The 24,563-nt window shown below is 59.4% G+C and overlaps 1 protein-coding gene across 2 annotated transcripts in view; it reads right to left on the bottom strand.

Annotated features, from left to right (window-relative positions):
- The window catches only part of RAI1 (retinoic acid induced 1), a 118,699-nt gene that overhangs the window by 17,805 nt on the left and 76,331 nt on the right, over positions 1-24,563 (bottom strand). Inside the window, exon 1 of one of the 2 annotated variants that reach the window (XM_047707860.1) lies at positions 8,426-8,501. The exons of the other annotated variant lie outside the window; for it this stretch is intronic. The gene's annotated coding sequence lies outside the window, so the exon portion shown is untranslated. Of the gene's footprint in view, positions 1-8,425; positions 8,502-24,563 lie in introns of those variants that run through there. 2 annotated transcript variants of the gene reach the window in all.

Genomic DNA, 24,563 nt, shown 5'->3' with positions numbered 1-24,563 from the left:
AGGCTGGCAGGGGAAGTCACTTTTTTGGGGGTGTCACCGCCTGGCAGCAGCCCCTGGCCAGCAGAGCCTGCTCTAGGGGCCACTGCACTGCGCGCCCCGCCTCCGTCCCCAGCCCGTGTTTATGAGCCCGGAATGCGCCCACCCAGGCCCCCTGCTCTGGAGACGGGAGCCTCGTATATCTGCACAAATTACATTTCGGCTTTTATTAGTCCCAGATCGCTCCCATTTCCTGCTGAGTGTCCTGTGGATATCATTAACATTTCTCCGGCTTTTTTCATGTTTTATTTTTTATTTTTCTTCACATTCTCCAAAATGCATTACCAGAAACATTACTTAAAAAGAGAGTGCTATGACCAGTATCGTCCTTCTCCCGCCGCCTGCACCCCCTCCCCGGCTTTAATCAGTCCAGCTGCTGTGTCTTTTAATTTAGCCGAGCTGTATTAAAGGCGGGTTTCCCAATACACCCGAGCAGCTGGGTGCGGAGGAAGCATCTATCTCTAAGAGAAGACAGTTCAATTAAAATACGAGAAGCCCAGTGCCTGATGGAGAATGCAGGCAAAAATGCTCACCCCAACACCACCCTCCAACCTCGGGGGGGGGGGGGGCGGGAGGCGGTGGGGGGGGGTGCGGGAACAAAGGCATGGCATCAAAGCTGGGCTCCCAGAGCCAATGAGGCCCACCAGCTCTGCCAGGAGAAAATGGGGCGCTGCCTCTTTAAGAGCTGCCTCAGGCCTGCCACAGGCTCTGTTGTTATTAATTATTATGATTATGATTACTTTTCAAGAGCACTAGGACAGGACAAGGAAGGGGGAGAGAGGGAGGCAGCAGACAGAGGTGGGCAGCAGCAGGAGGGGGCCCCTTTGGCAGAGATGGTGACCTCTGAACCTGGGCAGGGGAGGGGGCAGAGCGCGGACAGACCCGGGGGTTTGGCCTTAGTGGGTTCAGCTGGAGGGAGAAGGTGTGGGGCCCAGGGAGGACACCCTCTAACACATCCTCTCGGGGCTCCTTCGGGTCCAGTCCACCTCCCGATCCTTGCTTCCCGTGTCCACTTCTTGTGGACACTGGGTCCGCACAAGGGCTGATCTCTGAAGTTCTTGGGGGGAGGGAGGAAGTCAGCCTTGAGCATCCTCTAGGCACCTGATAAACAGTGCTTAGGACACAAGTCCCTTATGAGGACTCCTGAAGGGCAGTCGTCCCAGGCCCCTGGACCTAGGGAGTAGAGCAGACCCCGGGCTACCGACTGATGCTCACTGCCGTTCCCCCCATAAGGCAGGAAGTGGGGGGCGGGAACATACCGTGCCCAGCCCTCTGCCCTCGAGTCAAAGGCACTGGAGGTAGGGGTGGCAGGGGCATCCTTGGCATTGGCCAGAGTGCTTACTCTGTGCAGGTCTGCTCAGTAACACTTTGTTCTGCTCTTCCAGGGAAAAAAGATGAGGTTCAGAGAGCAAAAGACCGACCTTTGAGCCTACCCACAGTGCAGTTCCTTTTGCCAGATAACCAGACCCAGAGTGCACGTTCCCTTCCCCGGACCCCACACCAAGAACTCCCACCTACAAGAAAGCATCTTGGAGGGGCGCCTGGGTGTCTCAGTGGGTTAAGGCCTCTGCCTTAGGCTCAGGTCATGATCTCAGGGTCCTGGGATGGAGCCTGCATTGGGCTCTCTGCTCAGCAGGGAGCCTGCTTCGTCCTCTCTCTGCCTGCCTCTCTGCCTACTTGTGATCTCTCTCTGTCAAATAAATAAAATCTTAAAAAAAAAAAAAAAGCATCTTGGAGCATGGCAGCAAGAAGGTGCTGGAAGGGGAGGGCAGAGGGGCCCTCTGCAGCCCCTGAGGACCTGAAGGCCAGGCCAGCCCCCCCCCCCCCCGCACTTATTCAGGGAGCCAGACCCCACAGGGAAGTCCACTCATGAGCAGTGGTGGTCACTGGCTGCCTGCTGTCACCCAGGTAACTGGTGTCCCTGGGCAGCCTCAGAGAGAGGTCCCTGGGCCCACAGCCCCTCCAGTACCCCGGGCAGGGTGGATGAGAGCTGCCACAGCTCCCACGGGGACCCAGTGGAGCCCAGCTGGGAGGCTGTGACTGGAAGTCTCCCTGAGGGAGAGGGCTGGTGGGAGACAGAGATGAAGAGAAAAGGAAGCTTTCCGTTCTCCAGCAGCAGCTGTGAAGCTGCTGGTTCCATCCCACCCACTTACCCAAGGTTGTTTTATGACCCGGTTTCTTGATTTGTAGCTGCAGGGGAAAATGTGACAACCCAACCCACTCAAGGCCTGGGAACTAGGAAGAAGGAGAAAGTTACCCAGGTCAGGAGGCAGGGGATGGGGCAGGGGGTGTCCAGCGAGGAGTGAAGAAGGTGGGACCACCCTGGGCCTCCCCATCCCTCCGTGGTGAGTGCTGAATACTAAGTAGGAAACCCCGATTAAAATGATAAATCACTAGCCAGCTTTCCTGCTGTCCTGTGGGGTCTACTTTGAATCCTAAGGGCCGGGCTTGAATAGGGGAAGGGATGAGCTTCCAAGAAATCCACAAGACAAACAACTCAGTCCTTGCAGGCCCTAGGGAAGGGTTAGGGTCCTTGGCCCCCCGGGGCTGGTGGGGAGGAAGGGACCCAAGCCTACTAGGGCAAAAGGGGACCATCCTGGGGGATAAAGAATCCCAGAGAACAAGGCAGCTCCCACCTCAAAGGAGGGCCACTGAAGACCACCCCATATGGGCAGCACCCCCAACACACTTGACACGCACCGCTCCTCATTCATGGGCACCCATGCAAGCTCCATGGGAGAACCCCATGGGGGTCAGCATACACCCCAGCAGGGCCTCCTCGGGTGGGAGAGCCTGGGGGCTCAGGTCCTGAATACCCAGTGGCAAGTTACAGGGAAGAAGGGCAAGCCTTGGGAAGACTGCCTTGCCTCTCTCCAGATGTGGGGCAAGCCCCCAGCCAGCCTCCGTCTCTGAGGCTAGGAACCCCAGGCGAGGCAGGATCTCAGGGCTCTTTGGAGGAAGTCTCAACAGGGAACAGAGGCTTCTGGACTTCCCAGACGTTTGGAAAGCCTTGCCTTGAAGCCCACCAATGCGGTCTCCTCCAAGGCCCCAGCTGCAGAGGCCTCTGAGACACTCCTAACGCCCATGAAGATCCCGTCCTCAGGGTCTAACCTCCAGGAGGGTGCCCCTGGGGCATTGCAGGGTGTGTGGAGTGTGGACTGTGTGGACTGTGCTAGTTTCTGGAAGTGCCAGGCCCAGTTAGGAAGCCACAACACCATTTCCAGGAGGAGTAACCTGTGGGAGTCCCACAGCCCAGACCTGGCAGGACCCAGGTCTCCCCAGAAGGCTGACTTCTAAAGCTGAGGGCCACTCCACAGCCACACCCCAGTGCCCCACATCCGGTTTCAAGGTGCAGCGGTCAACGGGCCCCCGGACCTGGCCTCGTGGTCTGGGTGGCCAGGCAGCTGTCCCCCGCTGGGAATTGTGGGGTAACAGGACAGCAGGACGGGATTCAGCAGCAGCTGCACTGTTGGCCTTCCAGAACCCGGCCCCCCAGCCCAGACCAGAGCAGGGGGGAGACTGGCCTATTAGCTCAGTACTTACCAGTCTCTTACTGACAGTAATTGTTTTTAGATCATTTTATTCACCATTCAACAAAAAAGAAATCACCACCTCTCCCCCTCGCTGTCAAAATGAGCACAAAAGGGGACCGAGTTGGCAGGGGGCAGCGTCCTGACTCCTAGGAGGGCTAGGGTCTGGTTGCCCACCCATTCAGGGACCCCAGGGTCAGCAAATCAACGCACTGATTCAGAGGCTGCTGTGGGCGTCTGAGGGGACCCACAAGGCAGGGCGGGGAGGCCTCCAGGTCTGTTCGAGATGCCCACCACCAAGCCCCCAGATGCTCCTGGCCTTGCGGACAGCCACGCAATGTGGAGGAGACGGGATCTGCGTATCTGACAGCTCTGAGGGCAGGCAAAGGTGAGAGAGAGCCCAACCCCTCACCCCAGCCTGTCCTTGAGGGACACCCCGCAGGCCCCGAGGGACCCTGACTTCCCTGGAGAAGTGGTCTCATCAGCTACTAGCTTGTCTGGCTACTTCCTGAGCTGGGAAGATGAAGGCCGTTCTGATCTATGCGCGCCTCACTCCCTGGGCTCCAACAAGACTTTTGCTCATGTCACCTTCCCAGGGACCCCACTCTGACCACTGTGCCTGGAAGAGTCCCCTTGCTCTTCTATCAAGTGTTCCTCTCCTTGTCATAAGCCACGTGGCTGGCTTTACAGCTGGTCTCTCCTTTAGATACGGTTCCCCGAGAGCAGGTGTTTTGGCCCGTTTTATTCACAGCTCTATCCCCATATCTCTGCACAAGAAATATGTATTGAATGAATAACGTGTCCATGTCACATTAATCCTATGGAAATATGCAGAACCAACCGTCGATGGCAGAGAAGAGAGCAACAGGGTGGGCATGGGGGGCTTATGGCCACAACCACTCATTCATTTGGGCCTGGCAGGCAATGCACCTGGGTGAAGCCAGCAGGTGGGGATGGAGACACAGGGAGGGTCCCAGGTCCCAAATAAATCGAGGGGTGCCCTGCTGAACTGGGGCCAACTGCTGCTGCCTCGTGGGAACAAGGGCTCCAGTTTCGGAGATCTGTTTTGTTTTGTTTAAATAAGAAGGGAAGTCTCTCATTTTAATAAATGTTACTGACCAAGTAAAAAGTTTAACACCCCAGAGTTGAAGAGGGCCCGTCTGAGGGCTGCCACTCATGACAAGCTCCGGGGTGTCGAATGCCAGCGTAACTGGTCCGCACAGACCTTTGCAAGGACAGAGCCAGGGCCTGGTCGGGAGCAGAGTCTGGGCACCTAGCAGGTGGCCAGGGCGCAGGCAGGCGTTCAGTGTGAAGGAATGACAACAGTGGGAGCAGCCAGAACCTTCCCTGGGCCCTGGGAGAAGTCCCGAGACCAGGGAAGCGGGGAGTGGAGCTGCAGGTTGAGCTCCCAGGCCGGGCTCAGGGAGGAAGTGGGGCCTGAGCAGCTCGGGGCCCTTCAGGGAAGGTCAAGTTCAGAGGTGCTCAGCGGTGGGGGAGCTGCAAAGGCTGGAAGGCAGGAGGCCTGCCTTCGGGCCATTCCACCCCAGGTGCCAGATGAGGCCCTGCTGATCCCCCCTTCCCTTTGCTGGGTCCCTGCAGGGATCCTTGGTGGCACTTATCACAGTGGTAATTACATAATTAATGGCATAATGAGCTGCTTTACATGCACCGCCCTCGGCAGAATGTAGCCTGATGAGGGCAGGGGCTTCTTCATCTGTTTGGTCCTACACCCTAAGTGCAGAAACTGTCCAGGCTAGCTGCCAGTTAAATATTGCCCAGATGGCTGGGCAGATGGGATGGGTGAGGGGTTCAGCGCTAGCCTGGGTGCATGATTTAACCTCCTCACAGCTCTAAGGGATGCTGCCCAAAGAGAGGCCTGAAGACCAGCCAGGACTGATGCAGTAGCCAATCAGGAAGGAAAGCCCTGGCTTCTGCTCTGTCGTCCACACCCCGAGTCACAGCCACTCCCTCACCAAGCCCATTTCTATACAGCTTACAATCAGATGGGGTGGGGTGGAGTTGGGGGCTGAAGATACAGAGGAAAAAGCAGCAGGGCCCCTGTCCTACCAAGGCAGACAAACACCCAGGAGGGTGCAAGGTTGGGGTAGAGGTGATCAGGGGAGGCTGGCAGGAGGGTGTAATTAAGTGAGGAAGGGTGAGGGCCCACCAGATGGAAGGAGCAGCCCAATGAGGCTGGAGGCAGAAGAGAGCAAGTGGGAGACCTGCACTTATCTCCCCTCCCCCACTTCGGGGGGGCCAGCTGCCAATAGTCAGATCTCCCCCCCCCCCGCCCCCACCCCGTTCTCACGGCACCAATCCCTGGCAATCCTGCAAAGTCAAAGTCATCCTGATTTGTTACCTGCCAATGTGGCTGCTGGGGGGCTGGTACTCTCCCATGTGCCTTTGGGGCCACTGGTCTGCAGCCCAGGCTGGAGAGGGGTTTCTTGACCTCGTGCTGCCTACCTCTCCCTCTGGCTCCTGCCCACAAGACCAGCTGGCAGCAGCAGTGAGCCACCAGAAGCCACTTTCTACAGAGCATATTCTAGGTCAAACTTCCTCCCTCGTTTTGGAGAGATTAACCAAAGCCCAGAGAGGGACGGTGACTTGTCCAGGATATCCAGCAGGTCTAAGATCCCTCTACAGCTCTGGGCCCCTTGGTGCACCAGAAAATGAACTCTGGAGCTGGAAGCCAAAACAAGGGAGAGGTCAAGGTTCTCCTGTTGGACACCCCAGCTTTCTGGAGAATGTCCCCCTCCTTCCCCAGCCTGGGTGGGAACAAGCCCTCCCTTCCCTGCCTTTGACACCCACTCTGGGCAGCACCCTCACGTCGGGGAGGCTCAGCAAGCCAGCCCCTCCCAGTCCCGTTCCACCTGGGGGCGCGGGGGAATTGGCGTCCCCCCTCCCCCCAGCCCCCAGGGGAGGAAGCCGCCTGTCAGGCCGCCACGGCGTGTCAAATCCTCTTGCTGCCTAATTGTGAGACGGCGGCGTTTAAAGAAACGCTTTTCTGGCCGCCTGCCACACCGCAAACTGCTTGGTATAATTTTATTATTAAGGAGAGAGAAAAAGAGGGAGGGGGTTGGGAGAGAGAGAGAGAAAGGGAGAGAGGAGGAAATTGCTTAGTCCAAGTCAGCTGGTGGAGTATTCTGCTCAATGTGAAAGCGGGGACGGCTTTCCAGTTGGCAAGCTGACTTCGTTAATTGCGCATTCAGTCTCTACTTAGGGTAATTGAAACGAAGCGGGGCCCAGGTCTGACAATTAGGGTCTGCGACTAGGCCATTAACCCTTTCCGCCACCGCCCCCCGATGGATACTACGTGGCCACTGAATGTTGGGGGAGGGCCGCTAGGCACCCCCGCGAGAAGCTCCTCCGAAGCCGGAGGTTAGGGGGTCCCAGGCGGGGAGGCGCGTACTGCGGCAGGGGGCTGCCGGGCGGGCGTCCCAGCGCGAGCAGGGTTAACGAGGTGCCGGAGTCCGGGAGCCCGGCTAGGGCAGAGCTGGGGACCGGGGAGCCGCGCGGGGTGTGTGGGGGTTGTTTGCGGCCTCGCCGCCCCTCTGCAACAGATGTTTCAGCCGTGTAAGACAAAGGCAGAGCGCCTGCTGCTGCCGGGAGAAAATCCGCAGGACTCCCTCAGGGGCAGGTAAAATTTCACCTTCTATTTGTGTTCCCCCCTCACACCCCCTGCTCGCCCCCGCCCGCTCTCCCGGCCTCTGCGCCAATCCGGAAAGCGCCACCAAAGACGCCGCGCCGCCTCCTCCGCAGCCCAACCCGCTGACCCCAGCAAGGTCACGGCGACCTCCGGCTCCGCCAGCGGCGCGCCCGCCCGTCCTCCGCCCGCGAGGGGTGCCTCTCTGTGCCCGGCCCCCTCCCGGGGCGCCCCCCGCCCCCGCGCCCGCGATCCGCGGTAATTGGAGGCGCCGGGAGAGACAGGAAGGGGGCGCTACGCTCGCCACGAGGCGGAGGCGGCGCTGGACTCTCCGCGCCTCCCTCCTGCCTGCGCTGGGACCCCGGGGGGCTCTGCCCCCCCAGCCCCCATCATTCATCTCCCTGATTCCCGCTGTATCCGCCCTCGGAAGTCAGCCGAGTGAAGCAGCTGTTCCTTGCACACTCCACTTGACCAAAGATGATGATAAATGAGGTCCGGGCTGCGTCGGGGACGCGGCGGCGGCCGCGAGGGGCGCGCAGGGCGGGGCGTACGAGCCTCCCCACGGCTCCGAAAGGGCGAGGACGCGGAGGACAGAGGCCGAGGGGCACAATCAAAGGGCCGCACTTGCCTCCCGGCGCCCGGCGCAGCCCCGGTACCCGGCTGCTAGCAGGCGGCGGGTGGAGGTGCGCCCGAACGCCGGGGCCGAGGCGGCGACCTCTTGCCCGCGGCCCGCGCCGCAGCCCCGCCTCCGCCCTGCTCCCTCCCTCCCCACCCCTTCCCCTAAGGCCGCGGTCCCCACGGCGCCCTCGCCCCCCACCCTCCGTGCCTCAAACCTATTAACGCTCGTAAATAATGAATAATGGAGCGCTTCCCTCCAGCCGCGCGGGGCTGCGGGCGGGGGCCGCTGCCAGCTGCGCCCGGGCCTGGGCAGGGGGCGCCCCCCGGCCGGATGCAGGGGGCCGGGGCGCGCGGCCCCGCACACGTGCAGCCGCGGCGCGCAGGCGGGCACCCCGCCCCGCGGAGGAGGGGGAATCCCGCGCTGCCCTCCCCAACGCCACCTCCCCTGGAGTCCTCTGGCACCGAACGAGGCGAGAGAGCGCGCGCGAGCTTCCCAGCCGGAGAGGGTTATTTTTAACCTGCCCCCCTTTCTATATCTGCCTCTCGGGTTTGCGCGCCCGCCCGCCCGCTCCACCAGCCGAGGACGCGGGCTCCTCACCTCGCTCGGCGGCTCCGGCCTCTGAGCGCCTCCCCCGGCCCGCGGCCCCCGCCCCTGCGCGGGCATCGCGCGGCTAAATCTCAGCCTGGAAAGGACCGATTAGGAGCCGCGTGCCTTTCTGCGAAATATTGGAACCGGGTGGGGTGGGGGCGGGGAGCCCGGCGCTATCGTCCCCTCGCCTCCCTCCCTGCTCGCCGTGACTGCGAGAGGCGGCTCCGGCGCTCCCTCCGCAAAACAGGGGGCGGCCAGGCCGGGGAGCCGAGCCCCCCTTTGCTTTTCGCCCTTCACTCCTCAACGCCCACCCTTCAGTCATCGACAAAGCTGGAGCTTCTAACACACCGGCCCTCCGGCGGCGGCGGCGCCAAGTGGGGCGCTGCCTCCCCCATCTCGGCCTCCTCCCCGAGCCACTCCAAACAAACACACCATTTAAACAGCAGCGGGCTTGCACACCAACTTCAAGGCGGACCCCGCCCATGCCCGTGCCAAAGGCGCACGGGGGGGGGGCGGGCGGCGGGCTCTTTCCCCAGCCTTGTCTCCCTCCTCTCGGCCTTGGCCTCCTTAAGGGCCCCCCTCGCCCCCATTCCCTTCCCCTTCGCGCCCAGCAGCCCTGACCCCCCAACCCAACCCCCCTTCCAGGGGGAATAAGGTAGCAGGAAGTTCATGTCCATTCCCATTACCTTGGTTTCCAAAAGGCCACCCACCCAAACCCCAGCCTGTCCTTACCCCCAAAGGAGGGGGCAGCAGAGTAACTGGCTGAGCTCAGAAACCCCCTCCAGGCTTTGACTGGATCAGTCACTTGACATTTTCCAGACTCTGTTCACGCCCAATCCTGGAGACCCACAGGCACAGGGCCCCCTGAGGACCCCCCTGCTGAATGAGGTGGGGTAAAAGACAAGCGGCTGCAAAATACAGGGGAAAACTATGGAGGAACTGGTGGGCTGAGGAGGGAGAAGGGCATTCCAGCCGCAAGGAGCCGTCTGGCTTAGTGGCAGGAAAGAACACAGCGTATTTGGGAATCCAAGCCGGATTTCTCTCCCCAGCTTAGCTAGAGTGTGGGGGAGGGCCGGGCCCCCACCCCAAGGGAGCCGCCTCTGGCTGGGATGATGGTAAGAAGGGGAGCAGGCTGGGGCTGGGGGGGGGGGTGAAGATGTGTGCGGACTATAGATGTGAGGACAGCAGGTGCCACGGGGTTTATCTAATGACACCTCTGAGCCAGGAGCTGGAGCTGGGGGCCCCAGCCGGCCCTGGAGGTGAGGCAGGTCTAGGAGGCAGGAGAGAGAGGACCCCTTAGCACACGCAGGGCCTGGCAGGGCAGACTTCGGGTTCTCCACAGGATTCTCTCTAACACCCCCCCCCCCCCCGCCAGCCTACGTACTGAGCCTGGGGCCACCATCCGATCTAGAAAGTTCTCGGTAACCTCAGACCATCTGATGGGGTGTAACAGCAGCAACAGCAGACAGCATGCTGGCTGGCCCCCTCCTATGGCCAAGGTGCCTTGATAGATTTTACTTCTAACCCTCAAATTGCCCTTCTAGGAGGTGACGTCACCTCTCTCAATTCACAGCCGTGGAAACAGCTCCAGAGCGGGGGAAGGGGCCATTCTGGGGGCCCTTTGCAGTCCCCCCCCTTCCTGCTGGGCCTGTGGGTAGGGCCTCCAGCTTGTTTGCTTTGCTTCCCGGCAGCTGGGCATGAGGGAGGTGCCCAGGGGCTTGAGGGCATGAGATAATGAGGTCCTGGTTTGCTCCTTCGGAAATTTCAGAAAACTGGTTTTCTCAGGAGAAAGAAAAGGGCAGGGAGTTGGTATGGTGGGGGAACCGGGGAGAGAAGTCACGGTGCCCACCACCACCAACTTCCCCCACCCAATTCCTCCTGCAAATCCAGTCACCTGCCAGGCCCCCTGCTGAGGGACCCCGGGTGGGGGTCTGGCTCCTGAGGCTGCATATTTTATTTTTTTTTAAGATTTTAATTATTTATTTGACAGGCAGAGATCACAAGTAGGGGTGGGGGGGAAGCAGGCTCCCTGCTGAGCAGAGAGCTCGATGTGGGGCTCGATTCCAGGACCCTGGGATCATGACCTGAGCTGAAGGCAGAGGCTTTAACCCACTGAGCCACCCAGGCGCCCCTGAGACTGCATATTGTAAGGGAGGCCTGGAGTCCACACATGGGCCTCCCGTACTGATCTGTAGCCCAAACAGAAATCTCACACAACACGTACCACCGCTCTTCCAATGCGCACATGCGCACAGCTGTTGTGGTGAAGAAGTTACAAATTCATTTAGGGCCTGGTGGCTCTGAGGGGTTATAGCTTATAGCCCCCTGCCCCCCAAAATACACTAACAGCCCCTATTTTGATATGAAAAGCGTCTCTGCCCCAAGACTGGCTGCGGAGTGGGGGACCCCAACCAGATGAACAGCTGGGACCATGGGACTATCTTGTCCTCCTGGCTACCACTGCCCTCCCCCTCCCCCACTACCTTGGCCGCCCCCCCCTTGCCAGGAAGGGAACTTTCATTTCTGGGCAAAGCTTGGACAGATGGTCTCCTGCCCCCAGCAATCCCTGGGTTGTGGGGGGAATCCTGACCAGCTCCCCACCACCCCCACACACGTAGCCTGGTGACCAGAAGCGATGACCTTTGGGGAAAGTGAACCACCAGCCACTGCCCCAGAGGCCGGGCCAGAGGTGGCCTGAGCCTGCTTGCCTCAGGATGGAAAATATTTGCCTTTGGTTTTCAGCGGCCGCTGCCTCCTGCCTGATTTCCCTCCCTCTCTTCCACACAGTTGCGAAATATGCGGGTGCTTAAGGGTAAAAAGGGAGGGAGGGCAACTGTCCGAGTCCGGCGGCTGGCCATTCTGAACAGCATTCTGTTTCTCCCAAGGTGAAGAGAGAAGCCTTTCTGCCTGCTGGCCTGCACCCCGCACCCCGAGTTCCCTCTGCCCAGGCCCAGCCGCCTCGGGCCTCACCAGGCCCCACCAGAACTCCCCCGCTCCTCGCCATCCGGGGCAGACAGCCTCTTCCAGCTGCTCACAGCTAACTTTGTCTGACCTCAGCGCTGTCTCGTTCTGGGAAGTTGTTTAGGAGAATCCTTCCTGGTTGGTTCCGCACGAGGAGCGGCAGGCCTCTCTGGCTCCCGGGAGAGGTCAGACTCACAAGGGCCAGGCCCCCACCAACTGGGAGGGCTCCCAGGCAGCCGGCCCTGTGGCTCTGGGGTGCAGAGAGGTGATATTCTCCCCCGGACCTACCCTGACAGAAAACACCAGGACCCTGATGCCGCACGGCTCTGGGTTCAAATTCCACTCCTGCACTCCATCTGCTGGCTGGCCCTGGGCAAGTCACTGACTGGCTCCACACGTCCGTTGGCTGAAACCTTAATACCACCAGACTTAGGAGGCTACCGCGAGACGGGAGCCCGTCTCGCGGTAGCCTCCGCTGAGCTTCGCACCTCGCAGCCCCCACTGGCACTGTCCAAGGGGGGTGAGGGCCAAGTGCCATACTCTGTATGTGTGTGGATGAGACAGAGCACGTCTTCTGGTGCGTAGGGCTTTACAGGGGATGATGATACCCCCCCCCGAGCTGGGGAGGCTTCTGGGACTGAGAATTAAGGTCTGTCCCCAGACTGTGTCCTGTCCCCCGTGGCAGGTGCATCATTTCCCAGCGGGAGTTCCGGTGTTTCTCACACAGCACTGTGCACGTCTTAGGAAGAGGCAGGTTCTGATGTGGGGGGCCAGGGCTGCAGGCTGGGATCCTGCATCTGTAAGAAGCATGGGCTCCTCCAGCTGGAGTGAGAACTCAGCCCTCGGACACTGAGTCCTGGAGGCTGGGGTCGCTGAGGGGCTCCGGGTCTTGTCCTGTCCTGAGGACCTAGGATCAGGCTCTGGTTCGGCAGCTCTGAGCCTCCTGTCTCAGAGCTGAGTCCCTGCAGGGGCACGAGCAGCCCCTAGGACTGGCTTCCAGACAGCAACACAACCAATGAAAGACCGCTTCATGCTGCTAAGCTTGTGACCGCTTCCAGGCTGGGCTTCCTGGGCCTCGGTGTCACCATCAGTACAGTGGGAAGCCGGAATAAACTGATCCCACTCTTTCCATTGAAGGTTCCCCACGCCTTCTTCTGTTCCCTGGTCCCTTCCAAAGGTACCGCAGATCTCAATCTGAGTACTGAACCCAGGGGCAGACCCTAGCAGCTGCCTTCCCAGGGACCCAAAGGTCCCCAGACTGACAATAAACAGCACCCAGTTCTTGCTGGCTTCCCTCTTGTACCAGGCCCTGTCCCAATAAGCACTTTGCATTTACATACCTCATCCTCCTGACAGCCCCCCCCCAGTGGAGATGGGGGTGGGGGGGTGTAGTCATTCTGGAAGCTCCAAAAGCTGAAACTCACCGCCTGAGGTCACACCAGTGCTCAGGAGTGCAGGGCCTGCACAGTAACTGGACTCCCAATCTTTCCAGGCCGGGCCCCTCAGCCATACACGGCTTTTGAGGGTTTCCTTATGGGAAAGAGACACATTGATTTCCTAGGCCCAGGGCAGGTGTGGATGAGGCTCACTGTGCCTACCTGGCCAGTCAGGGGGCGGGGAAAGAGGGGATGTGGGGCGCAAGCCAGCACTATCACTCCCAAGAGGTTTCTGGCCACACAGACCCAGATGAAAACTGCATGTGCCCTCTGGCCCCGCGGTCTTGCTCCCAGCCTGCCTGGAGCCTCCTTCCCAGGGCAAGGACCTTGGTGTCCTTTGCAGCAGTGAAACCCTGGAGGTCCCCTGCTGTGTTCACATGAGGAGGATGAAGGACACACACTGGGGGAGTTCCACAGAGGGGAGTCTGGAGAGTAAGGAAGGGCTCCGTGCACAGAGGGTACAGTCTTCAAGTCGGGGAACAGAGCACAGTGAAGAAAGGGTGCAGAGGGGTGCCTGGGTGGCTCAGTGGGTTAAAGCCTCTGCCTTCGGCTCAGGTTGTGATTCCAGGGTTCTGGGATCAAGCCCCGAGTCGGGCTGTCTGCTCAGCAGGGAGCCTCTCTCTCTGCCTGCCTCTCTGCCTACTTGTGATCTGTGTCTGTCAAATAAATAAATAAAATCTTTAAAAAAAAAAAAAAGAAAAGAAAAGAAAGAAAGTGTGCAGAGATGTATAAAAGAGGAGATGGTAGTCTATTTTTTTTTTTTTTTTTTAACCATGAGCATATCACTCCTACAAGAAGATTTTAGAACTTATATGGCTAATCTCCATCCCCTAGGCTAGCCGAGGTGGCTGAGCAAAGAGCCTTGTTTTGGGCTCCGGGCTGGCAAGGCTCGTTCCAGCTGTCGGATTATAGGCCAGATGGTCACATGACCGCAGCCTCATCAGTAGGGTGGCCTGAGGCCCCACTGCCAAGAGGAGTCAGCATCCCTGCGTCCCTCCCTGGGCAATGGGTGCGATGGGGATCGTGCCCCCATTTCACAGGTGGGGCAACTGAGGCCCCAGGTGGTGGGATACGAACTGGAATCCCCATATAGTCTGCACTGTCACTTCTGGGCTCACAGGCTCAGGGGACACACAGGCCAGGACTGGCTCGTGATAAACCTGCGGCCTACTCCTGGTGCCATGTGTCACTGAACGTCCCAGTCCCTTCCCACCTGCAGTGGTGGGGAATGTCCCAGTCCCTTCCCACCCCATCCTTCCGTCATGAGAACAAAGGCAACGCATATTCTACAACTTGAAACCATAGGCTGATCTGGGCTTGGCTGAGACACAGGTGGCCCAGGAGTGTCTGTGGTCAAATCCTGGCTTTGACGCCACTGAGCTGTGTGGGGCCCCGGTGGGCAAGTCCCGCACCGTGCCTCAGTTTCCTCGTCGGTGAAGCAGGAGGAAAAGCAAGTCCCTCAGAGGGTAAGAATTAACTGAGAAAGTGGACGGTCATCCAAACCATGCCCGGCAGAGGAGAGCCCAACAAGTGAGCTGTTATTTCTAAAGGGTAAATATTTATATAATTTTTTATAACAGAGGGAAAGTTCAGGAAAATCCCTGACTGGTCCTAGCTGGCTTGGGAGGTGGGGCTGGTGGGGTGGGGTGGGGGGGGTGTGTGTCTGTGGCGGGAGCTCCTTGGAGCGACAGGAACCCAGGTCTAGCACCCCGGCCCCAGGAGCAGCTGGTGCCTTCCCCGGGTGGGCAGACACGAGGTCCCAGCACCCAACAGGCAGCGGCCAGAGCGGGCTCGGCCGTCTCTGTGTTCTCTAGCTGGCCAGTCGGGTGGAGCAGACTTGGCCAGAGGCCCCTCCAGCCCCAGGCCCACGGAGAGAGGGCTCAGAAAGGGCCCTGTGTTCTACCCTGCTCCGGGGCTGGATTTTTCCAGACCAGAGCCTCGTGAGTCTTTGGAAAGAACGTCCAGTCCCTGAGACCCTACACTGACTTTCTGTGTGACCCCAGGTGAATCACCTCACCTCTCTGGGCCTCTGTTCCTTTCCTCACGGGACCCAAGGGGAAAACAGCCATCAAAGTGCTCTGTCACCACCACAGTGCTCATGTGTGCAGGGCCCTGGTTTAGGAAGCAGCCTACACATCTGAACTCCTCTTCCAGATGAGGCAACAGAAGCACAGAGAGGTAAGGTCACTTGTCCAAAGTCACACAGCTTATAAGAAGCCGGAAGCAGTAACAGGAGGTCAATAATGGGAAGTCGGATACTATTAATTACAGTCCATGGCTGTGAGGTCAGGCCTAGGATCTGAAAGCTTTGAACTCAGTTCCTGGAGGCAGCTTTGGCCAGGGTAGGAAGGCCCAGGAGGGAGCACTGTGTTGTGCTTGGCTGTGATTTTTCTGGAGCAGAAGCTGCTACCCAGGCACTGGGATTTTACATCCCATATTTCCTGGGTGCCCTCCACAGGCTGGGCATCAAAGTGCCTTCTTCTTTGCCACATCATTTTAATTCCAAGAGGAACTGTGCAAAGGAACCTAAGAGCATCCCCATTTTGCAGACAGCACCATTAAGGCCTGGAGGTCAAGGGCATTTCTTGGTGAGCAACAACATTCAGACTTCCACTCAGCTCATCGGGCTCCAAGTCTGCTACTCAGGGCAAGGATCCTGGGCACAAGCAAGGACGGTGGGCACCAGAGATCCCCCCGAGGGAGACTTTTGGAACCTACAGGGAGTCCCTGAAAGCTTGCTCTGCCTCCACACACCGTCCCTAGAGCATGTGCCCTGCTGTCTCTGGGCCTGTGCCTTCGCTTCCGCTCACCCTGAGCCTGACTAGCCACAGGTGCGGGCAGGACCATCTCACAGACAGGGACAATGGGGAGCCACAGAGGGCAAGGAAGGGAGTGAGTGGCACTATTGCACACATGTGCTTTACGTTCCCTGGGCTGCAGGGATGGACGACGGAGTGCTGAAGGTGGGGACGGGAGGCCAGGGAGCTAGGACAGTTTCCCTGAGAGCAACAAGGGGAGCCAGAAGCACGGGGTTGGGGGGCAGCTGGAAAGGACGGGTGAGATTCTAGAAATGTCAGGAACAGGGCACCTCGGGACTCAACAGCCGATTCCAAATACTGCAGGGGGAGAAGGAGGGACAAGCCACGGGGCTCGCCCAGAGCCCATTCTCCCAGCCACCTGCCAATACCGGCCCCTCCTCGGCTTCGCCGCTCCCGTCACACTTGTGTCCCCAAAACCTCTCCTGTACATACCGCCATCCAGAGTGTGCCTCATAACAGCCGGTGTGTCGGAACCCGTCAGACCCGAGGTGGCAGATCGAGTGTCTGTGTCCCAGCAAGGGCAAGGAGGCCAGGCAGCAGGGAGGCTCAGAGCTGAGTCCTCCAGGGCCGCAGGGCGGGCCACCTCGCCTCTCCCTGGCCCGTCTCTGCCATGCCTGTCTCCCTGGCACTGCTGTCGGCTGGGCTGGGGCACAGCTTGGGGCATGGTGCTGAGAGGCCGGTGCTGGGGACTTGGCGGGTTGTGGGGGGCGGACTGTGATTCCCATGGGAAGGGGCTGGCTCTGGGCCCTACGCCCTCCAGGCCAGCTTTACTGGCAGAGAAGCCGGGCATCTGCCCCTCACTGGGAAACAAAGGCAGTGGCAGGCGGTGGCCGTGGAAACATTCGCAGGCAAGCCCCCAAACAGCCCGACCTTGCCCTTCTTCTGCAGAGGCACTGTCTTTATTCCTGTCCCTCCTTCTCAGGCCAGCACGCCCCTGTGGAGGACTGGATGGGCCATCAGGTCTACGTATCAACCCCCCCATCCCCTGAGCTCCTTTGTCACTTCCCCTCCCGCCCTCAGAGCCACCGCTGGAAAGATTTTGTCTTCTCAAACAAACGGGAGTTTAGACATCACCCACTTGTTCTCTCTCATTGGGTCCAGCAGCTAATTGGGGCCTTTGATGGATGTGAGGCAAGCCAGGGGGTTGTGGGCCGTGTGCCTGTGGAATGAATGAATGTGTGGGTGGGTGGGTGGGTGTTGGATGCTGTGGGTGGTGGATGCAAGGCAATGCTAGCCCCAAGTAAAGCCACTGCTATTTTTGTTAGCTTGAGCAAAATACGATTTCCGTAAGGCTTGTAAGAACATGGCAGGTCATTCCTGGGGTCCCACAGGTCCCCTCTGCAGCTATCTTTCATGATACCTGGGCTGGGACCCTCAGAGGGGAGCAGGCCTGCCAGGCCCCACAGGGAGGGGCCACTGGACCACCCTCCTTCCTCCCCTGAGCTCCTGCCTCCCCATCTCGTGTCATCCTATCTCCTCCAAAGTTCCCCTTTGTGGCACCCTGGCTGCCCTGTGGCTCCCACAGACCCCCGGGGAATTCCCCTGACCTGTAAGTGTCCCCAGGCCCGGGGGGTCCCAGGGAGCCACTCCTTGGGGGCCAGAAGGGCGTGTGAGGAAGGAGGGGAAGGTGCCTGCCTGAGACCGCCTGGCAGCTTCGCAGAGCTGGAGAGAGCTGAGCGTTTGTCATCTGCTGAGGACAGTGGGGATGGTTTAAGGTGAAATTTAAGCCCATTAGTGCCTGGCTAATAACATCAGCAGAACAGCGAAAATGAAGGCAGGGTGTGTGAGCGTCCATAAATTGTCAGAGCTCGCTAGGCCTCCGTCCTTGGGCCTGGCTCCGGGGGGCCCCTCCTCCGGCCTGGGCCAAGTCCCGTCCCCCCCCACCCCGCACACCCCTGTCCCCTCCCCCTTCTCTGTGTTGCTGGGCGGGCCCTGCCTGGGCCTGACCAGGCCATGCAGGCTGGGGCCCCGGGGTCAACGTGCGGCTGGGGCCTCCACCGGGGCGTGAGAAAGGAATCGGCCAGGGAGCCCAAGCATGGAGGCAGCATCTTCTTAATCTCCCTCCTTTTATAACTTCTGTCTTTTTTATGCACACGCAAGGATCCCGGCTCAGCCACTGGCATCTCTTCCCCGGGCTAATCCCTGACAGCTCTGTTTATGTCTCCCATAATTCTCCAGTTTTATGGTTTTTTTTCGGGGCCATTAAGCTCCCAGCCACAAGCTCCTTCCCCTGCCCCGCCTGCCTTTGTCCTTGAGGCTTGGCAGCCCCACTGGCCTTTGGGAGACAGGCTGTCCTTCCCCAGCAGGTGGACAAGGACCTCGGCCAGAGGACTCGCTCAGGACGGCCCTGTGCCTGCGGATTTCTGGTCCCCAGGCCCTCCAGACACCGACTCCCCTGTCCCTCCCATCACAGTCTTGTCCCTCTTGTCCACACCACGGTCCAGGAGGGCCTAGCAAAGCAAAGCAAACCGCTCTGGCCCTGGGCCACACCCACCTCCTCAGTGTCACTGTTCCTCAGTCCCATCCCTTGACCTCTCTTCCTGGCTGACCTCCTCCCAGGGTCCTGGCCAGCTCCTGAGAACAAAGTGCCCCACCTTCCCCCTACCCCAACTACCCCTGCAGCTCTGGACCCCTGGGTTCAGTGAGGCCCTCTTTGCTCCAAAGACCTTGCTTTCTGCCCATGTCCTGCAGCTTGTCTCTGAGGAGGCTTCAGTGTCCTGGGGGCGCGGGTGGCGGGGGGTGAACCCTGCCCAGGGTCTTCTTATTGACCCCGCCTTCCACTCTCAGAGCCACAGCCCAGAATCTGGCCTCATCACCTCCCTCTGGGAATTCCGTGCCCATCTCCAAGCTGGGTTTCCCGGTTCCCAGCCTCAGCCCCGTATGGCCTCTCGTAAGCTCTGCTGGTGGAATAATATCCCTTGCAATAAAGCCCTCAGTGGCTCCCCAGTACTTTCACCTGCTTGAGTCCCGTGTTGGTGCTCAGATGTTGCCATCCCCAGTCCGCCCTGCACCGCCGTCTGAGATCAGACCTCAGCTGTCCCCAACAGGGGCAGTTCCCGAGTCCCGGGCTACCCTTTCCCAAGCAGGCCCATACACAAGGCAGTGGAGGCCACTTAGAGCCTTTCCTGGTTTCCTCCCTAGAAGCAGTTCGCTTGCCTCTGGATGCACACAATCCCCTTCTAGGACTCCTACATCTTGTGGGGTGCCTCGTCCCCTCAGAATGGACACCAGGCTTCCTGTGTCAGTGTCACCCCACAAAGGCCAACATGGGGCATTTCAAGGCAGAGCCTCTCCTCGACTCCCTCTCCTTTCTGGGTACACCCCCTCCCCTGCTACTCTCACTCTGAAGCCAGCACCCCCTGGGGGCGACCCAGCACAGAGACCGCAGGTACCCCCTCCCATACCCAGGCTCCTTCCTGAGAACACCTGTGCCCCTTGGGAATCTCAGTCCGTCCTCCTGTCCTCTTCTCTCTTCTGCTGAGCTGCCTTTAGCAGCCAGAGGCCCCTGGCCCCGCCGGCCCATCCACAGTGTCCGGGATGCCCTTTCCCTGCGCACGCAGGCGGCCCAAGTCCCACCTGTCCTGTGGCTGCTGCCTGGGCCTCTCGCACACCACGTGGCCTGGGCCCTGCTCCCTTTCCTCTCTCCCTACCTGGATAGGTGCTGGGGGGCGAGTCCACCTCCCTGAAAATGGAAGGAAGGAAACAGAGCCCGGAGCGCCTTCGTGCTGGGCGTGCCGCCCCCGCTCCCGTTCACGTGCGCGCAGCGGCCCCAGTGCCTGGCTGGCTTTCAATCGATTCCAACCTGAGTCGTCTTGCGTCTCCCCAGTGTGTCTGGCCGCAGCCCGACAGGCCCCCCGCTCGGCCCTGCCCGCCCCAGCTGGCATTCCACCCAGACAGCTTCCTGCCCTTGGCAGCCTTCACCGCTGCACTCGCAGCCCCTGGCGTGACGATCGGAGCCCTCCTTGGCGCCTGCCTCTGTGTGCGCCCCGGGCCCAGCCCCAGACCTCACGGGACAGCGTTCCTCTCTGAACGGGGGCAGGGAGAGCTGTCCTGGCCCTGCTTATCCCTGGCCAAGAGCTCGGAGCACGGACGACGTGTGGGGTGCCAAGCCAGATGAGCCCTTGGGCTAGTGCGAGGAGTCCCATGAAGTAGGAGGCACGCTTTGTGATGAGCGGGGCCCCTGCTGCAAGAGCAGGAGTCTCAACACGGCGATGCCCAAGCATCAGAGCGAGCACAGGGCATTTGAGCCCCGGCCCTATGTGGCTGCACAGGTCATGGGCCCACAAAGCCAGCCCTGGCTCCAGGAGAGGGTCACGGCCCCAGCTGTCACCCTCTGGTCACGTCCCCTAGGCCCCAAGCTCCCTCCAGAATGCTGCAGAAAGACTATGATTTAATCCACCAGTCACACCAGAGAGGTCCCAGATAATGTGAATCGCTCCCAGTGACTGAGCACTTACTATGTGCTAATTGCTTGGCGCAGAGTAGGTCGACAAACTATCACAGCTCCCCCCCACCCCTGTTCTAGCGCCACTGAGATGGGGGTTTGAAGAGACAGTGCCATCTGCCTGAGACCGCACAGTGGGAAAGTGCTGGAAGCAGGAGGACTCCCCCTCCGCCCAGTCCAGGCGGCTGGACTCCACGGGCTAGTCCCACTTGCCCCCCGCGCCAGGCAGGAGGGCCAGCCCTGTGCCCACCCTGCCCCAGATGTCACCGTGCTAGGCGTCAAGCCTGCAGCAGACAGGTCACGGTGGCCGGTGAAACGTCTACACTCCTGATGTCATCTCTGAATGGAGCCTGGTCCACCGCCCCCAACCTCTCCTTGTAGAGACGCAGAAGCGGGCTCAGGGAGGGCGGCCGACCCTTGCAAGGTCACGAGCACAGCGGCATCCCCGCGTCCCAGCCCCCAGCAGCCCTGTTTCCGCAGATCCTTTTCCGCCCCTCCGGCAAACGCTCACGATCTGATGCATGAGAGGAACACGGCAGGACGCGAAAGCGGGTGTTCAACATGATCCTAATTTTGTTCCACAAACTGGGCGGCAAGGCACAAAAATGTTTCGCACACCAGCCTCTCCTCCTCCGAGAGGCTGGAGGGGACTTCTGTTTTCTTCTCCTCGCTCTTTGGTATTTTCTGTATTTTCTTCAGTGAGGTAAGATTTTTTTTTTTTTTTTTTTTTTTAAAAGACCAACAGCTCTGAATTTTTTAGAATGAACAGGACCAGGAGTTTGTGGCACCCGGTTCTGGTTGATGGAGAATTCCCATGGATGCCAAGCAGGGATTTACACACTCCCCAAGAACCAGAGCACAGCAGACTAGCTTCGGGCCCGTGCTGGTCTGGGTCTCTCTTCCCTTCTCCCTGGAGGGATCAGAAGGTTCCTCAGAACCCGGAGGCCTGGGATTATTCCTGGGTTGTCCTTTCCTGGCTCCCTAGGGAAGTCTGGGTGGCCTGGATGGCGTGGGCTTCCAGAAGCTGGGAGTCTTGGCATCACCCCGGTTGGCTCTGAAGCGAGTCCCTGTGTATAACCAGACCAGGAGACTGGCCCTCATTGGTCCCCACCTCCCTCTGTCCTCCTATCCCAGAGGCCTCCCTCAACCTCGAATCCCTCTCCTTCCGCATCACAGCCAATCAGATCCCCATGAGCCCAAGACTCAGGAGACCAGACTCCTGCTCCGGCCCCCACAGCCGGCCTCAACCCCATGCCCCCAGTGCTCTCTGGCCCCTCAGAGACATTTACATGCTCCCGGGCTCCGCACCTTTGCAGTCGCCTGCCTGGAACACCGTCCCTCACCACCCCCTCCGCCTAGAGCAGGTGGCCGAGCAGGTGGCCGTGTCAGTCCTTCTAGGTTCCCAGGCCCTGGGGGCCTTCGTGCCGTGCTGGAAGAATCCATCAAGAGTCCCCTGTGCCCTTCGGAGGTGGAGCCCCCAGCACACCCTCCGCTGACACAGGGCCTTCTGCAGACAGCGGCAAGCCACCTCCTGCCTGGAGAGCCCCCTGGGTCTCTGGCCTGAGGACAGCTGACAGTTCCTTAATAAAAGCGGGCCACGACGCGCCTGAGTGACACCGCGCCAGTCCGAGAGGCGGCGGCTTGCTTCAAAGCCTCATTTTTCTCCTTCCTGTTAGGCACCGAAACAATTTACATAAAGAGCCCCACATGTGTCTGTAACAAAGATTCATTTCTTCTCACGACTGGCCAGTGTCTCCCCCGTCCTCTCCCTCCCCTCCTTCAGCACCTTGGCCCACTTCCTCAGGAGTAGGGGTCTTGGGGACCACCTCATGCCTGGGTCACCCACACTAGGGCCAGGGGAGGCCGGCGCAAAGAATGACCCTGCCATCTCTTTAATAAACAAAATGAAACGAAAACCGACCAACCCCTCAGGGCTTGGGGGTGGGGCTGCCGGGCCAACCGCCTGGTCTGAGGATCTCAGCAGAGCCTTGTTCTGGTCTCAGATGGATAAAGGCGTTTGGGCAGAACGAGGGCTGGCCACACGCAGTGGCTTCATGTGCACCTGTGAGGTCACATGTGACACCCGTACCTCCCCGCCACTGAGCAGGTCATCTGTCCAGCCCTGTGGATCAGGCCAAGAAGCCACATCTTCCCAGCGCCGAGGCCCAAGCCTGGAGCCCACGGCCTCTGCTCAGCTGTCCTGAATGCTGAGGCAAAGCCCCCAGACGGTCCCATCTCCCTATGGCCAAAGCCTAAAACCCCACTGTTCTCCTGGTTTCATCTTGGGCAAAGAATAACCCTCTCTTGGCTCCTCTATGAAGAACTGTCAGCCCAAGAAGTAACAGGGCAAGTCTCACCACCCCGTGAGCAAATGACCCAGGCCCCCAGGTCCTATGCAGCCCAGGGCAGGGAGTGGACTCGCTGGATGGCCTCAGGCTTCTTGCGTGTCAGGTGGGCGAGGAGGCAGCTCTGGGCGACTTGGGGGTGCGGATGCGCCTCACACTCGTGGCTGACAGGTGTGAGCTTTAAAATCCGATACGATTCTTCTTGCCTGAGTACTAGAATGTGCTATGTTGCTGCCTGACTCCCACAGTTAAGACCTGCAGGCTATTGTCTGGGGCTGAGCGTGCGGCCCCATGTGCGGGGCCTTTTTTATGGGATTTTAGGAGGTACCAACTATACATGATTTCCTTTTTTTTTTTTCTTTTTTTCATTTAAAGATTGTATTTCTTAGATTGCAGAAAGAGAGAGAAAGACAGCGGGGTTGAGGGGCAGAAGTAGAGGGAGAAGCAGACTCCCCGCTGAGCTGGGATCCTGAGGTGGGGTCGATCCCAGGACCCTGAGATCACGACCTAAGCCGAAGGCAGAGGCTTAACTGACTGAGCCACTCAGGCGCTCCTATGTGATTTCCGTCTTATGTTCATAATATAGAAGGCCCAGTGCTGTGGACGATAAGGCTGTACTGGGGATGTTTCTGGATTCTGAGGTTAAGGGGCCTAGGGTCTGGCCTGACCTCTGCCCATCTCCTGGTTTGGTTCACTCTCTTGGGGTCTCCCCAGTGCCCCTGGGGGCCACCTTAAATACCACGAGACCGTGATAATTCCACTTCCAGGCACACAGCAAATGCTATGCAGGGGCACCAAACCATGCATTCTAGAATGTTTGCAGCAGGTTTACTCCTAAGATCCTCAAACCGTAAACTACCCAAATGGTTGCCAAAGGCAGAAGGCTCACACTGGAAGACTACATGGCCATGGGACAAGTGCCATGCACAACACAGGCAGAACTGCTTGCCGAGTAAAAGAAATCGGGCTGCTGACATTGACGTGGGATGAAATCTGCAAGCCCATGGACAGATCCCAGGGCAGCCGATGCCTGGCGGGGGGCACTGGGACTTGGTGGGGGGCTGGTGCTGCCTTTAACGTTGCTGTGAGTGCTGGTTATATACACGTGCATTCAGCTGGTAGCAATTCGTCGGCTGTTTCTTTGTGCCCTTCTCTGCATGCAAGTCAATCAAGGGCTCAAAATTAAAACAGAAGAGACTCCAGTCTCCCTTCCTCAGTGGTCCCCGAGGCTCCTCACTTGGCTTGGGGTGAAGTACAGAACCCGCCTTGGCCTGTGTGATCAACGTCGGCACGCCACCAAATACCTCCTGGTCTTCTCAGCCATAGGTGGCAAGTGTGTCCCCTCCCCCGCGAAAGTCAGGATGGAGGGGGTGACACGTTGGTCAACGGAACTCAAGTGACAGTGACAAGCACTGCTTTAGGGGGGCGGCACAAGCCCATATGGCTCTGTCTCGCTCCCTCCGTGACACGCAAGTGTTCCAGAAGGCTGCTGGACCGTCTGCTTGGATCCCTCGGTGACAGCAGTGAGCGGTCCCTCCGCTGTCTGGTCACGGACACGGCTCCAACGAGGAATAAAGCCTGTTGGAAGGCGCCGATCTTTCGGGGATGTTCGTCATGCGGCACGACCATCCTGCCCAGTACACTGGGCATTCAAGGCTCTCTGTGGCCTGTTCCGCGCCAACCTCTCCGGCTTTTCGAATCAGAAATATTCCTGCTGTGAGCGCACGGGGACTTCGGTTGTACAAACGCACTGGGTTTTTTTTTTTCTGTTTGTTTGTTTTTTTTTTTTCCATGGCCTGTGTCTTTGGCACTCACCGGCATCCCTCCCCTGCCCTGCCTCCCAGGCAGACTGGCCCACGTGGCGGCTCCCCCTCCTGGATCCGTGGCCCCTGTCTTGCTGCTGTCAGCGGCTCCTTGAAGGCAGACGCGGAGTTGGTGAGCCATCATTATTCCCACGAGAGCAAGTAAGGAGGGGAGTGAAGACACACAGGCGTGACCTCAAAGGCAGCTCCCAGTGAGTGAGCCATCACAAAGCCGGGAGGCTGGGAGCCTGGTGGGTCGCTAGGCCCCCTCCCAGCAGTGGCCACGCTCCTAGGCCAACTCCTGCAGCTCCCAAGGCTGGTCTTACATCTCTCCTCCCTA

Source organism: Lutra lutra, chromosome 16 (assembly GCF_902655055.1).
Source record: "Lutra lutra chromosome 16, mLutLut1.2, whole genome shotgun sequence".
Taxonomy (NCBI): Eukaryota; Metazoa; Chordata; class Mammalia; order Carnivora; family Mustelidae; genus Lutra; species Lutra lutra.
The sequence above is the reverse complement of the archived record's forward strand: the minus strand, read 5'-3'. Positions and strand labels throughout refer to the sequence as shown.